Raw genomic sequence first — 14,625 nt, 5'->3', positions numbered from 1 at the left:
GGTTCATAGGTTCATAGGTTCATACTAGGCTATCTGCCCTAGGGAATTTATAAGCCTAGCCAGAGTGTGTGTGGCTTTCACCACCCCTTAGGATGAGAATACTATACCCATTAGTTTGCTGTGCCTCTGTCCAGCAGTGATACAGAGATGATTCCCGGGGTAAACCTACGATCTCCCATCCACTCGTCAAGATTTCTCTTGAACAGAGTCAGTGAGGGGCTCTGCCTCACATGGACTGGGATTCTGTTCCATAGTGTAGGGAGTCTCTGGGTGATGAATCTGTCCCTCCAGCACGTCCTATTTATATCCGTGTTGAGGTTTAAGTCTCTTGCTCTCATGGCTCTGGTGGATTTGGATTTTTTGAGGTGGAGCATGTCCATTAATTCCGGGTTGGACATGGCCTTGTATGTCAGGCACAGATAACCTCTGAGCAGACAGTATGCGACTGAATAGAGCTGGAGTTTCTTCAGTCGGGCATCGTATGACATATGTTTGAGCCTTTATCCTTTTGGTGAGGAACTTTTGGGGTCTTTCCAACTGCTGCAGGTGTCGGGTAAGGTACATTCAATGGGGCGTTGTACTCAATCATTGGTCTGATAAGTGAAGAGTACAGGGGTACAATGACCTCTCCTGATCTGGATGTGAATCCCTTCACGATCAGGTGGGCAATGTAGAAGGTCTTCCTAACCACTTTGGCAATGTGAGTGTCAAAAGAGAGGTTACTGTCAACTTGGGTCCCCAGGTCCCTGATAACTTCTTCCGTGTTTAATGGATTACCACCTATGTGGTAATTAGGGGTTACCTTGTTTTTCCCAAAGGGTATGACTATACATTTTTTGGCATTTAGCTTAAGGCCATTTCTATGAGACCTTTCTGGAGGATGTCTGTGTCTGATGGATTGTCAATTATGGTGCCCAGTTTGCAGTCATCTGCAAATTTTGTCAGCCACAATCCCCCTATGTTTGCCTGCACTTCAGAAAAATAAATGCCGAACAAGAGGGGGCCCAGGACTGAGCCCTGTGGGACACCTTAGAGTCTGACATGGCACCAGCAACTCTAACCCTGTGTGTTCTGTCCTTGAGCCAGTTTGCAACCCATCTTGTGACATATGGGTTTACATCTACGCTGGTGAGCTTTTCTATGATGCCCGAGTGGGGTATTGTGTCGAATGCTTTTGCTAGGTCAAGGTAGGCTGTGTGAACTGCCTTACCCTCATCAATGGCCTTAGTGACTGTTTCGAAAAAGTCGACCAAGTTCAAGAGGCAGGATCTGCCCTTGACAAAGCCAAATTGGGTAGGATCCAGTGTCTGTAGGTCCCCAATGTCTTTATTTATGAGTTCCATTATGATTCTCTCCATAGCTTTGCAGACAAGGCTCGTCAAGCTTATGGGGCGGTAATTTCCACGGTCCGTAGAAACACTGCCTTTGTGGAGTGGGACCACAGTTGCCGTACGCCATTCTTTGGGTACGCATCCTGTAGTAAGGCTAAGATTAAACAGCAGCCTTATGTGTGGGTTTAGTTCCTCATTGAGTTCGTGTAGCACACAGCCGGGGACACCGTCCGGTCCCATTGATGCCATGTTTTTGCTTTAGAGAGAGCAGCTCTCACCTGGGCATCTGAGATGTTTGGGAGGCTAGACTCTGGTGGGATAGATATTTCTCCTTTTGGGGAGGGAGGGAAGAAAATTGCACTGAACCTGTCTGCCAGTATGTTGGCAATGTCTGTGGGTTCAGTGATTTTTTATCATTTTGGACTAATTCTGAGCATATCTGGGAGTTTCCACCCAGGTTTCTAACATAGCTAAAGAAGGCTTTATGATTGTCTTTTGTGTCATTAGCGATTTTTCTCTCAAAGTTGGCCTTGGATGATTTTATGAGTGATCGTAGTTTTTTGCTAGTATTGATCAGAGATGCCTTCCCATTTAGGGATTTTGCTCTGTCATGTAGTAGCTTTCTCCTCTTGTTGTAGAGTTTGTTTATGGCTGGAGTCCACCAGACCGGGCGCCTGCCTTTGGTGGAAAAGGTCTTGATTTTATTAGGGATTGCTTGATCCATACATTCCTGGAGGTGCTCATAGAAGGCATTTGTAAGGGTTTCAGCAGCGTGGGTTGTGGTTTCCACTGGCTCGGGGGCCTTGAAGGATACCACTCCAGTCTTAAGAAGTGTGAAGTTTTCTTTTGAGAAGTTCTTCACTGTGGTCTTTTTTGGGGGGGGTGGGGGCGGGATGTGGATCTCCAGTGAGATTAATTTATGGTCTGATCTCACCAATGAGGGATATACTTCTGGTGTGGAGCATTTTGTCCCCATGTTTGTGATGATCAGGTCTAGTATATTTTCTCCTCTTGTGGGAATGGTGACTAGTTGTTCCATAGCATTTGAGTTTATGAACTCAAGGAACCTTTGGGCTAGGGTGTTGGGGCTTGAGTAATGTTCCCAGTCTATGTTTGGGTAGTTGAAGTCACCCAATATGATGGTGTTTGGAGAGACATTTATACTCTCCAGTGTCTTCAGGAAGGCTGTGTGGGTTTCCTGAGTTTGAGAAGGTGGTCTGTAGCATGTTACAAACTGTAGGGCAGTTTTACCTATGGTTAATTGCACCTGGATGGTCTCCGATGCACTAACCTGGAGGTGTGGGTATCCTTTATGAATATGGATACTCCCCCTCCTTTTGTAGTTCGGTCCGGATTTTGGGGCCGGAACGCATGATATGAGGTATAACCTGATAGTGCTGGGGTGCTCTCAGGAGCCTTGAACCAGGTTTCAGTCACAGCACAAACATCGATGTTCTCCATACTGAGGAGAGCTTCGAGGGCGTGCATCTTGAGGTTTAGACTTCTGGCATTGAGCTGTATTACCCTCTGGAAATAATTCCCTGCACCCAACTGTCTTTTGTTATATCTAGCCAGACTATCTGGTGTAGAGATAAGAGACCCCTGACTGCCTCCAGAGGTGGACAATTGGGCCTATTTTCAGGAGCACTGAAAGGGTCCGTTAGAAAGGGAATCTCTAGACCCCTGATTTTGCATGTCTCCTCTGCCACAGGGATGTTGTCTTCCATTATAGCTACCCCCTCTGCCTATGGGGGAACTATCTTCATGTGTGTCCTTGAAAAGACCCTGGAACTTTCTGAACCACATTTTTTGAACTCCCCATTGATTCCTGGAACAGGTCCTTTGAGTGGTCGAAAAACGCACCCCCAATGCATAGAGAGTCCTTCCATCTTTCTCAGACCTGGAGGGTGTTTCTTTCACTGTGGGGCCAAAGAAAGAAGAGCTGTCAAAAGGAGCACTGACAAACATGGACTTAAAGGGCTACACAAAATCCCACAGGTGCATCCAGGTATGCCTCGTAATGGAAATACCTAAAACCGCAGCTCTTAAGGTGCCTTCTGCAGCATGCGAGATAAGCCTCATGGATGAATTAGACATAGCTTGTAGGGCAGCCAAATGAGAGACTATTGAAGGTTGGGCCTCAGCAGTTTCAGTTCCAGAAAAAGATTTCACTAGCTCCTTAATCAAATCTCTTTGAAACCTTATAAAATGTGCCAGATAGAACTGAGTGCAAAAGTCACTGAAGCATAAACACACTTCCCAAATCTATCAAGCGCCCTAGACACACTGTTAGGAGGATGGCCAGTGAAACTCTGTTCTGCAAGTTCCTTTTTTGTAGCTGACACTAAGACCATGGCATCCACCGGCACCCCTTTATCCCAAAATTCCTTACCTACTGGTGAAGCTAGAATTTGGTCTAGTCTCTTGGGGATAGGCACAACCATTTCAAGTTACTTTCACACCCGCCTAGAGACCAAGTCAATTAGTTCATCGGCTGGCAGAGTAACACAGGAGGTAGACAGGCCAGTTACAAAGGCTTCCAGAAATACTGATTCCTCCAGAAGGGTCTTGGGAAGACCAGCCGCCCTTCTACTTAGTGATCTCAAGAAGGTCTCCAAATGAGATGTCATTGGGTGGTGATTTTGGGGACCCTCTCCTTCATCGAAATCAGTATCTTCAGTGACTGAATCTTCAGGAGAGTTCAAAAGCCTCCTTTTGCACTTCCTCTTCCTAGGTACTTCCTCGGTGGGGTGGTCCAGTGAAGTATCAGAAGAGATTTGGATACCCTGCTGGGTAGTCCTGAAGCTTTGAGTTGGCTATCCCTGTGAGGTAGAATGTTAGGGATCCCAGTGCAAAGTCATCAGAGACATAGAGGGTGGATCCAAGGGGGTAGCACCCATATGACCTGCCAGATCAGAGAACACTCTCTTCACAACCTCAAAAGCAGATTGTTCCAGACAGAAGAAAGGCAACAGAGCCGAGAAAGCAAGTTTCTGGCTAGTCGCCTCCTTCCGTCCTAAGAACAATCCACAAGAGGCAGAAGTTAGAGCCGAGCTGTCCAGTGCTGAGGGTCTGAGGAAGAGATGGCCAAGAAAACCTTGGAGTCAACTCCACCCCCCCCCAAGACCTGACAGGAATGCTTTGGCTCAAAGAGTCATCCAGCTCCAAGAATGTCAGAGCCGGTGCACTCAGAGCAGTATTCAGATCCGAAAAAGGTGCTTTCTTCAGATCCAAACCAGATGGACCTGAAACACTCCGATCTGAGGACTCTAAAACAACAAGTTGGATTAGAGAAGGAGCTGTAATGGGTGGAATGGTAGATGATCTGACTTCCAGACCCGAAGGGGTAGGAGCCGTAAGAACTCCCATCTAAAATTACGCCATGAACAACTTCAACATCCTCTCCACGTCTGCTTCCATGAGACTCTTGCAGGAACATGAAGGTGCTAGGGATGGTGATTTGAAGCACCTCTCTAACAAGGGAGAAGGCACTCTTTACTATGGATCCAGGCTAGGAGAATAAGTAGTCCTCGGAAAAGGTTTCAGATCTGAGGGTGTAGGATCCGGAACAGGCTTGATCGGATCCAGACATGGTTGGATAGTGAGTAATTTTGGGTCTAATTTCTCTTTCTTCTTTTTAGGTACTGAGGAAGAAGAGGCTGAAAACTCAGAAGGTTTAGACCTTTTTTTAGGGTATCTAGCTTTGTGTTTGGGGGATTGAACCCCAAAATGGCTTTGGAGAAAGAAGTTGGTAGCAAGCCTTTCAAAATCCATTTGTTTTTCCTGTCAGCTAGTGCTTGGGGGGTGAACCCACAATAGATACTGCAATCCTGTTGCAAATGATGCACACCCAAGCAATATACACACAGGTTCTGGGCATCTGAATAAAGCAACCTATGCCCACACATCACATTCTTTAAATCCTGAAGGACCTTTTTCAGACATTCTGAAAAATAAACTATTATAATAATAATAATAATAATAATAATAATAATAACAACATAAGTATACTAAACTAAACTTTTTTTTTTTAAACAACAAAAGGAAAGGTTAAATACCAACAATGGTAAAGAAGAAATACAACAGTCTTGTAAATAGGAAAAAATTCCAACTATGGTAAGTAAGTAGGTATACATCAAGTGTAAAAGGAGTAGGGAAGGGAGGCTAGGCCTACCAACAATGGTTAGGAAAGAGTACACTCAAAAGTGTATGAAAAGAGGAGTACAGCACTAACAACTTAATAACACTAAAGATTAAATAAGTAGTTGTAAATAAATAGTTTTTAAATTAGAAATATCTAAACAGACTTATCTCCCACTCTACACACGAGAGCTGAAGGCGACCACATCTAGAGGTGAAAGCTCCAAATGAGATCTGAGAGAGGTTAGGGGCTGGTGCGTTATGGGTAGGGAAGGAGCTCAAGAGTTTTTGGAGGCCACAAGCAAGTGTATATCTGAGTCAGATCTGAGGATCAGATCCAAACCCATAAGTTGAGGAATGAATGAAAACTGACATCAGATCAAGCAACTAACTTAAAATATAAGCATATATAAAGCTCAAGGATGATGGTTCTGAAGAAATAACACCAACCTCAGCTAAAAGATGTTCATAGAAGATTACTAGACTAACGTCTTGAGGGCCCTTACAAGCCTAGCCAATATAACTCGATTTTACCCAATACATGGCCCCTAGGGGAAAGAGGATGGCATGGATTTGTCACTGTGCATCGAGTATCTTTCACACTGCCCCTGTCCATAATGGACACAGGCACTACTCCAGATATGTTCATAGGTAGGTACTAGGCTATCGGCCCAAGTAAGCTTAGCCAACAAGGTTCCCTGGCTTATACCACCCAAGAAAGTTATTTTCCTGTGCCACTGTCGAACAGAGCCACAGAAGTGATCCCCGGGGTGTATTTCCTACTTCCCATCCACTCATCAAGATTTTTCTGCAAGAGTGCTAATAAGGAACTTTGTTGACATAGATGGGTAGCATGTTCCAGAGTATGGGAAGTCTCTGGGACAGGAATCTATCCCTCCAGCATGTCCTGTTTATTGTGGTGACAAATTTAGGTCCCTAGAGCGTGTAGCTCGGAGGGATTGGAATTTCTTTAGGTGTAGCATGTCCAACAGCTCTGGGTTTGACATAGCTTTATATGTTAGGCAGAGACCACCTTGGAGTAGGCAATATGCTACAGAGTAAAGCTGGAGTTTCTTGACACTGTCAGTGTAGGGCAGCTGTTTGAGGCCAGTAATGCTCTTTGTGAGGTACTTCTGTGGCCTTTCCAGCTCCTGCAGACGTTTTGTTAAGTACATTCCAAAAGGGGCATTGTACTCTATAATGAGTCTAATGAGTGTTGAGCAGAGGGGAACAATGACCTCTTTTTTCCTGGATGAGAACCCTTTTGTGAAGAGGTGTGCCATACAGAAGGATTTCCTGACTATTGTGGCGATGTGATTATGAAAGGAGAGACTACTGTCCACCTGGGTCCCAAGTTCTCTTATCACACATTTGGCGTTAAGTAGACTGCCGCCTATGTGGTAGTTCATGGGTACAGAGTTTTTACCAAAGGTTCATAGGTAGGTACTAGGCTATTAGCCCCAAAGCCTATATAAGCTTAGCCAAAAAGGTACCCTGGCTTTCGCCACCCAAAAAAATTATTTTCCTGTGCCACTGTCGAGCAGAGCCACAGAAGTGATCCCTGGGGTGAATTTCCTATTTCCCATCCAATCATCAAGATTTTTCTTGAAGAGTGCTAATGAGGAGCTCTGTTTGACATAGATAGGTAGTCTGTTCCAGAGTATAGGAAGTCTCTGGGCCAGGAATCTATCCCTCCAGCATGTTCTGTTTATTATAGTGACAAGGTTTAGGTCCCTAGAGTGTGTAGCTCGGAGGGATTGGGATTTCTTTAAGTGGAGCATGTCCAACAGCTCTGGGTTTGACATAGCTTTATATGTTAGGCAGAGATCACCTCTGAGTAGGCGATATGCGACAGAGTAAAGCTGCAGTTTTTTGAGATGGTCTGCATAGGGCATCTGTTTGAGGCCAGTAATCCTCTTTGTGAGGTATTTCTGTGGCCTTTCCAGTTGTTGTAGATGCCTTGTGAGGTACATACCAAAAGGGGCATTGTACTCTTATAATGGGTCTAATGAGTGATGATTAGAGGGGAACAATGACCTCTTTTTTTCTGGACGAGAAACCTTTTGTGATGAGGTGAGCCACGTAGAAGGATTTCCTGACCACTGTGGCGATGCGATTATCAAAGGAGAGATTACTGTCCACCTGTGTCCCAAGGTCTCATCACACGTTCGGCGTTAAGTAGACTACCACTTCTGTGGTAGTTCATGGGTACAGAGTTTTTACCAAAGGGGATGACAATACCCTTTTTGGCATTGAGCTTCAGGCCATGGCTTTGACACCAGGCATCTGTCTCAGTGAGGCCCTTATGTAGTATGTCCACATCATTAGGAGTTTCGATTATGGCTCCTAGTTTGCAGTTATCTGCAAACTTTGTTAGCCAAAGACCTTCTGTGTTAGCCTATACATCAGAGAAGTAGATACCAAATAGGCGAGGACCCAAGACTGAACCCTGTGGTACTCCACTTGTCACTGGTCTGAAGTCAGATTTGGAGTCTGCTACTTTCACAGTGTGGGTTCTGTCCGTGAGCCAGTTGGCAACCCATCTTGTGACATAGGGATTTATACCTAGTTTAGTGAACTTATCTATAATTCCAGAGTGGGGGATGGTGTCGAAAGCCTTGGCGAGATCTAGCTAAGCTGTGTGAACCACCTTACCCCCATCTATGGCTTTGGTGACTGCTTCAAAGAAGTCAATCAGGTTTAGGAAACATGATCTGCCTTTTACAAACCTGAACTGGGTAGGGTCCAGAGTTGGAGATTACCAAAGTCTTTGTTTATGAGTTCCATGATGATACATTCCATGGCCTTGCAGAACAAGCTCGTCAGGCTAATGGGGTGGTAGTTCCTGAGGTCCGTCATGGCTCCCCCTTTGTGGAGTGGGATAACCGTCGCAGTGCACCATTCAGTGGGCACAAAGCCTGAGGTGAGGCTATGATTGAACATGGTACTTAGGTAGGGTGCCAGTTTATTCTGTAGTTCATGTAGAACACAGCCTGGGACATTGTCAGGTCCAATGGAAGCTGTGTTCTTGGCTTTGGAGAGTGTGTTTTTTTATCTGTGCAGCCATGATTAAAGGAACTTTGCATTCTTCCGGTATAGAGATGGGCCCTCTAGGGAGTGAGAGGGGGGTAAACTTAGCACTGAACCTATCTGCCAGGACATTGGCAATATCAGTTGGTTCTGTATATTTAGTGCCATTGTGCTGTAACTCAGAGCAGATCTGAGTGTTGCATTGAGATTCTTGACATAGCTATAGAATGCTTTGTGGCTGTCTTTAGAGTCAGTGGCAATTTTGTTTTCCTAACTAGCTTTGGAGGATTTTATGAGGGATCTCAACTTCTTACTGAGATTAACCATGGAGTTCCTCCAGTCATGGGATTTTACTCTTTTTTGCAACAGTTTCTTTCTTCTGTTGTAGAGTTTGTTTATGGCAGAGGACCACCAGATTGGCTTCCTTTTTTGGAGGATAGCATCTTGGTTCTATTAGGGATAGCATGATCCATGCATTCGTGTAAGTGCTTATAAAGTGCATTTGTGTAGGATTCAGCAGTCGTACCTCTATTGTCCGTCTGCATGGGTGTCTTAAGAAGTGTGAAGTTGGCTTTGGAGAAGTTTTTTACAATGGTTTCCTTATTGGGGGTGGGGGTGGGATGTGGATGTCTAGGGTGATTAGCTTGTGGTCGGATCTGACCAACAAGGAATTGACCTCTAGTGTGGAACACCAGTTGCCCATGTTGGTAACGACCAGGTCTAGGATATTGCTGCCCCTGGTGGGGGTGTGAATAAGTTGATCCAAGGCGTTGGAATTTATGAATTCCAGAAAACGTTGAGCAAAAGAGTTGGTACATGAGTCATTTTCCCAGTTAACGGTGGGGTAGTTGAAATCACCCATTATTAGAGTGTTGGGTTGTACCCTAATACTTTCCAGTGTATCAAGCAATGAGGAGTGGGAATCCTTGGGCATGGGGAATCCTGGGGCAAGAAATGAAGAGTGGGAATCCAGGGGATGACAATCCACTTTTTGGCACTGAGCTTGAGGCCATGGCTCTGACACCAGGCATCTGTCTCAGTGAGGCCCTTCTGCAGGATGTCCACATCATTTGGGGACTCTACTATGGCTCCTAGTTTGCAGTCATCTGCGAACTTTGTTAGCCTGTACTTCAGAGAAGTAGATACCAAACAGGAGAGGTCCCAGGACTGAACCCTGTGGTACTCCACTTGTCACTGGTTTGAAGTCAGATTTGGAGTCTGCAACTTTTACAGTGTGGGTTCTGTCAGTGAGCCAGTTGGCAACCCATCTTGTGACATAGGGATTTATACCTAGTTTAGTGAGTTTAGCTATAATTCCAGAGTGGGGGATGGTGTCGAAAGCCTTGGCGAGGTCAAGATAGGCTGTGTGAACCACCTTACCCTTGTCTACGGCTTTGGTGACTGCCTCAACAAAGTCAATCATGTTCAGGAGGCATGACCTGCCTTTCACAAACCCGAACTAGGTGGGGTCCTGAGTTTGGAGGTTACCAATGTCTTTGTTTGTGAGTTCCATGATGATACGTTCCATGGCCTTAAAGACCAGGCTTGTCAGGCTAATACGGCAATAGTTCCCGGGATCAGTGATGGCTCCCCCTTTGTGGAGTGGGATAATTGTTGCTGTGCACCATTCAGTGGGCACAAAGCCTGACATGAGGCTATGATTGAACATGGTGCTTAGGTGGGGAGCCAGTTTGTTCTGAAGTTGGTGTAAAATGCAGGCTGGGATGTTGCCCGGTCCCATGGATGCTGTATTTTGGCTTTAGAGAGTGCAACTTTTACCTTTGTAGTTGTGATTAGAGGGACTCTGTATTCTTCCTGTATAGATATGGGCCCTTCAGGGGGCGAGAGGTGGGTAAAGTTAGTATTGAACCTATCTGCCAGGATGTTGGCTATATCATATGGTTCTGTAATTTTCATGCCGCTGTGCTGTAACTTAGAGCAGATCTGGGTGTTGCCATTGAGATTCTTGACATAGCTATAGAATACTTTGTGGTTGTCCCTAGAATCAATGGCGATTTAGTTTTCGTAGCTAGGTTTGGAGGATCTTATAAGGGATCTCAGCTTCTTACTGAGGCTGACCAGGGAGCTCCTCCACTCATGGGATTTTACTCTCTTTTGCAACAGTTTCTTCCTTCTGTTGTAGAGTTTGTTTATGGCAGGGGACCACCAGATTGTCTTCCTTTTTTTGGAGGATAGTGTCTTGGTTCTGTTTGAGATAGCACAATCCATGCACTTGTGTAAGTGCTTATAGAGTGCATTTGTGTAGGATTCAGCAGTCGTAACAAAACATCCATTGATACAAACTGCACTTGAAGAGGGTCAGGGAAGGGCTATGCTTAATGTGAATAGAAAGCCTGTTCCAAAGAAGGGGCAGTCTTTGAAACACATATCTGTCTCTCCAGCATGGATTGTTGGAGTCACTGACTAAGTTTAGACCCCTAGATCGGGTAACCCTCATGCTGCTTGAGTTACAGAAGTGTTGCAGCTCCATCAGGGCTGGATTTGTGATGTTGCATTTGAAAAAGATATCTAAAAGATGTAACAATAAGTAAACAATTTCAGTTCATATACATACTATTCCATCAGGTAAAAATACAGGAAGAATTTGCATACATTATACATGGAGGAATGTAGCATATACATTGATAGAGCATGAAGAAATGAATATGCACTTAACAACCGAGGACATGATATAAGCATCATCTTCTTTAAGTGACAGATGCACTCGTGTTGTATGGACGTGTTAATATTTTACTACTCAGCGTATATTAGTACAATCACTCAGCAGTTATCATATCATTAGATAAACTTTTAACATGTCATTACAACTCACTTGTACTATACGACTAAATAGAGTACATCACAATGTATAAAAAACATGCATCGTATGTGAAAAAAAAAACTGCATCACATGCAACCTGCTTGCAGACAAAAAAAACAACAGACAGGTTTTAGGACAATGCAGAGTCTTATAAATATAAAATAATAAAAAAAGAAAAACAATTAAAATGATACATGCATTAAACATGTCAGGGCCAATATAAATACAAGGCCAGTCAAAAACACAGAAAACTAGACTGTGCAGAAAAAAAAAAACTATACAGTCAATTTGGCCTTACTTTAACGAAGTCCAGTAAAACAGGAAACCATGTCAGATTCAGTACCACACTGATGCTTCTCTAAGTGTGCATAAACTATTAAGCCCAACTGTTGAAACGATAAAAAGAGCAGTAGCTTAATACATTTGTGTAAGGATCAGGCATATGTGGATGCATAACAAACCAGTGTACTGCATACATCTGTGAAGCTGGTTTCAAACAATTTGTATCACCCTGCTCATTTGCAAGTGGTACAGTACTTGGAAGAGGAAATAACAGATCTGAAACTGCAGGCAGTGGCCTGTAAACCACAAGACTAGAGTGCTTATCAGTCTGAACAGTTGCCAGAGTACACTCAGATGTGGAATAAACTACGTGCAAACTTTGAAATAAAAAAATAAGTAAATAAAACTCCACTGTTTCTAATACTTTCTGCTTTTGACACAACAAAAATCTTACGCTAGCCTAAACTATTAAGGATATGACATACAGGCCACTGAGAGTGAGATAAAATAGTGCATTACAGCCTATTATACCCTATTACAATACTAAGCCGTGGGGGTGCAGTGGTAGCGTTGTTGCCTCACAGCAGGAGGTTCTCCCCTTCGATTCTCGGCTGGACCACCTTCTGTGTGGAGTCTGCATGTCATCCCCACGGTCGAGTGGCGTTCGTAAGGCATGCGTAGGGCATGCCTGCATTAAAGTTTGGGTGTTGAGCTGGCACCTTGGCACCGTAAAAATCTACTGCCAGTCATTAGCAGACCGGAGTTCCGCTGTGGCGACTGGTAACCAGGAAAAGCCGAAAGAAGAACAACATACGCTATTACAATACTGTCTGTAGAGTATATAATTTACACATATAATAAAAAGCATAGCTCATAACTAAATGTTTAAAGTGAGCCATTAATTAAGAGACGAAAAACGCAGAGTTTTGTCAAGCGTTTCACGTTGTATGTGGTTGAATAAACTGTTTGTGGATTTTAGAGCTGTCCGGTGCTTGGTTTCTCCTCGATACAGTGCTTCTGGCTGTTTATTAGTTTTTGGTTTGCACTGTTCTTCATTTGTGGTTTATTAATTAAGAAGTCCTTCTTCCTGAAATGAGTCGAAATGAGTTTTACACTGCACCAGGGTTTGTACAAAACCGTAACCACTTTAAAAAGAATAACTTCAATACATTCCAGTTTGTAAAACATTTCAAATAATAAATCACTCTTTTCATTAAATTCTAAATGCAATGAGAACAATAGCTTGGACAAGACAATGAATAAACTCTTAGGAGAGTAGATAGATGTGAACCTTCCTTAAGTAAAGTTGTAAAAGTATAGCTCGTGTATTATAAAAGTCCTCACTGGTTTAATAAAATGCAATGCATCATATGCTTCATAACGTCAGCAGCAGCATATTACCATAATAAAGTTGGTCTTCTTTCAAGACTGCAAGAGTAATTTACATAAGCAAACTATACAGTGAGAGTTTCTTGGTCTCTTTTTTACTTTAAATGAAAGCAGTTCAAATAACAAAAAAAAGGAGAGGGATATCGGTTTCATGATGATATCCCAGGAGCGGCTGTGTATTAAGTGTGTGTCAGTGCTGCTGCTTTTGTTCTATTCCTTTATGTATTAGTCATCTCTGACCTTCCTGGCTGACCACTTAAACATACGAACATGTACACTAGCCTAAGAAGAGCGGCTGTGTATTAAGTATGTGTCACTGCTGCTGGTTGTGTTCTATTCCTTTATGTATTAGTCATCTCTGACCTTCCTGGCTGACCACTATAAACATACGAACATGTACACTAGCCTAAGAAGAGCGGCTGTGTATTAACTGTGTGTCAGTGCTGCTGCTTGTGTGCTATTCCCTTATGTATTAGTCATCTCTGACCTTCCTGGCTTAAACATACGAACATGTACACTAGCCTAAGAAGAGTGGCTGTGTATTGTGTGTGTCAGTGCTGCTGCTTTTGTTCTATTCCTTTATGTATTAGTCATCTCGGACCTCCCTGGCTGACCACTATAAACATACGAACATGTACACTAGCCTAAGAAGAGCGGCTGTGTATTAAGTATGTGTAAGTGCTGCTGCTTGTGTTCTATTCCTTTATGTATTAGTCATGTCTGACCTTCCTGGTTGACCACTATAAACATACGAACATGTACACTAGCCTAAGAAGAGCGGCTGTGTATTAAGTATGTGTCAGAGCTGCTGCTTGTGTTCTATTCCTTTATGTATTAGTCATCTCTGACCTTCCTAGCTGACCACTATAAACATACGAACATGTACACTAGCCTAAGAAGAGCGGCTGTGTATTAAGTATGTGTCAGAGCTGCTGCTTGTGTTCTATTCCTTTATGTATTAGTCATCTCTGACCTTCCTAGCTGACCACTATAAACATACGAACATGTACACTAGCGTAAGAAGAGCGGCTGTGTATTAAGTATGTGTCAGTGCTGCTGCTTTTCTTCTATTCCTTTATGTATTAGTCATCTCTGACCTTCCTGGCTGACCACTATAAACATATGAACATGTACACTAGCCTAAGAAGAGCGGTTGTGTATTAAGTATGTGTCAGTGCTGCTGCTTTTGTTCTATTCCTTTATGTATTAGTCATCTCTGACCTTCCTGGCTGACCACTATAAACATACGAACATGTACACTAGCCTAAGAAGAGCGGCTGTGTATTAAGTGTGTGTCAGTGCTGCTGCTTGTGTTCTATTCCTTTATGTATTAGCCATCTCGGACCTTCCTGGCTGACCACTATAAACATACGAACATGTACACTAGCCTAAGAAGAGCAGCTGTGTATTAAGTATGTGTCAGTGCTGCTGCTTTTGTTCTATTCCTTTATGTATTAGTCATCTCTGACCTTCCTGGCTGACCACTATAAACATACGAACATGTAAACTAGCCTAAGAAGAGCGGCTGTGTATTAAGTATGTGTCACTGCTGCTGGTTGTGTTCTATTCCTTTATGTATTAGTCATCTCTGACCTTCCTGGCTGACCACTATAAACATACGAACATGTACAC

General features: G+C 43.6%; 1 protein-coding gene across 4 annotated transcripts in view; it reads right to left on the bottom strand.

The window, feature by feature from the left end:
- INPP4B (inositol polyphosphate-4-phosphatase type II B) overlaps positions 1-14,625 on the bottom strand; it is a 4,727,932-nt gene that overhangs the window by 3,576,916 nt on the left and 1,136,391 nt on the right. The window lies entirely within an intron of this gene.

Source organism: Protopterus annectens, chromosome 2.part1 (genome assembly GCF_019279795.1).
Source record: "Protopterus annectens isolate FY-2018-M chromosome 2.part1, PAN1.0, whole genome shotgun sequence".
Classification (NCBI taxonomy): Eukaryota; Metazoa; Chordata; order Ceratodontiformes; family Protopteridae; genus Protopterus; species Protopterus annectens.
Note: the sequence above shows the minus strand (reverse complement) of the source record. Positions and strands in the feature narration are given on the sequence as shown.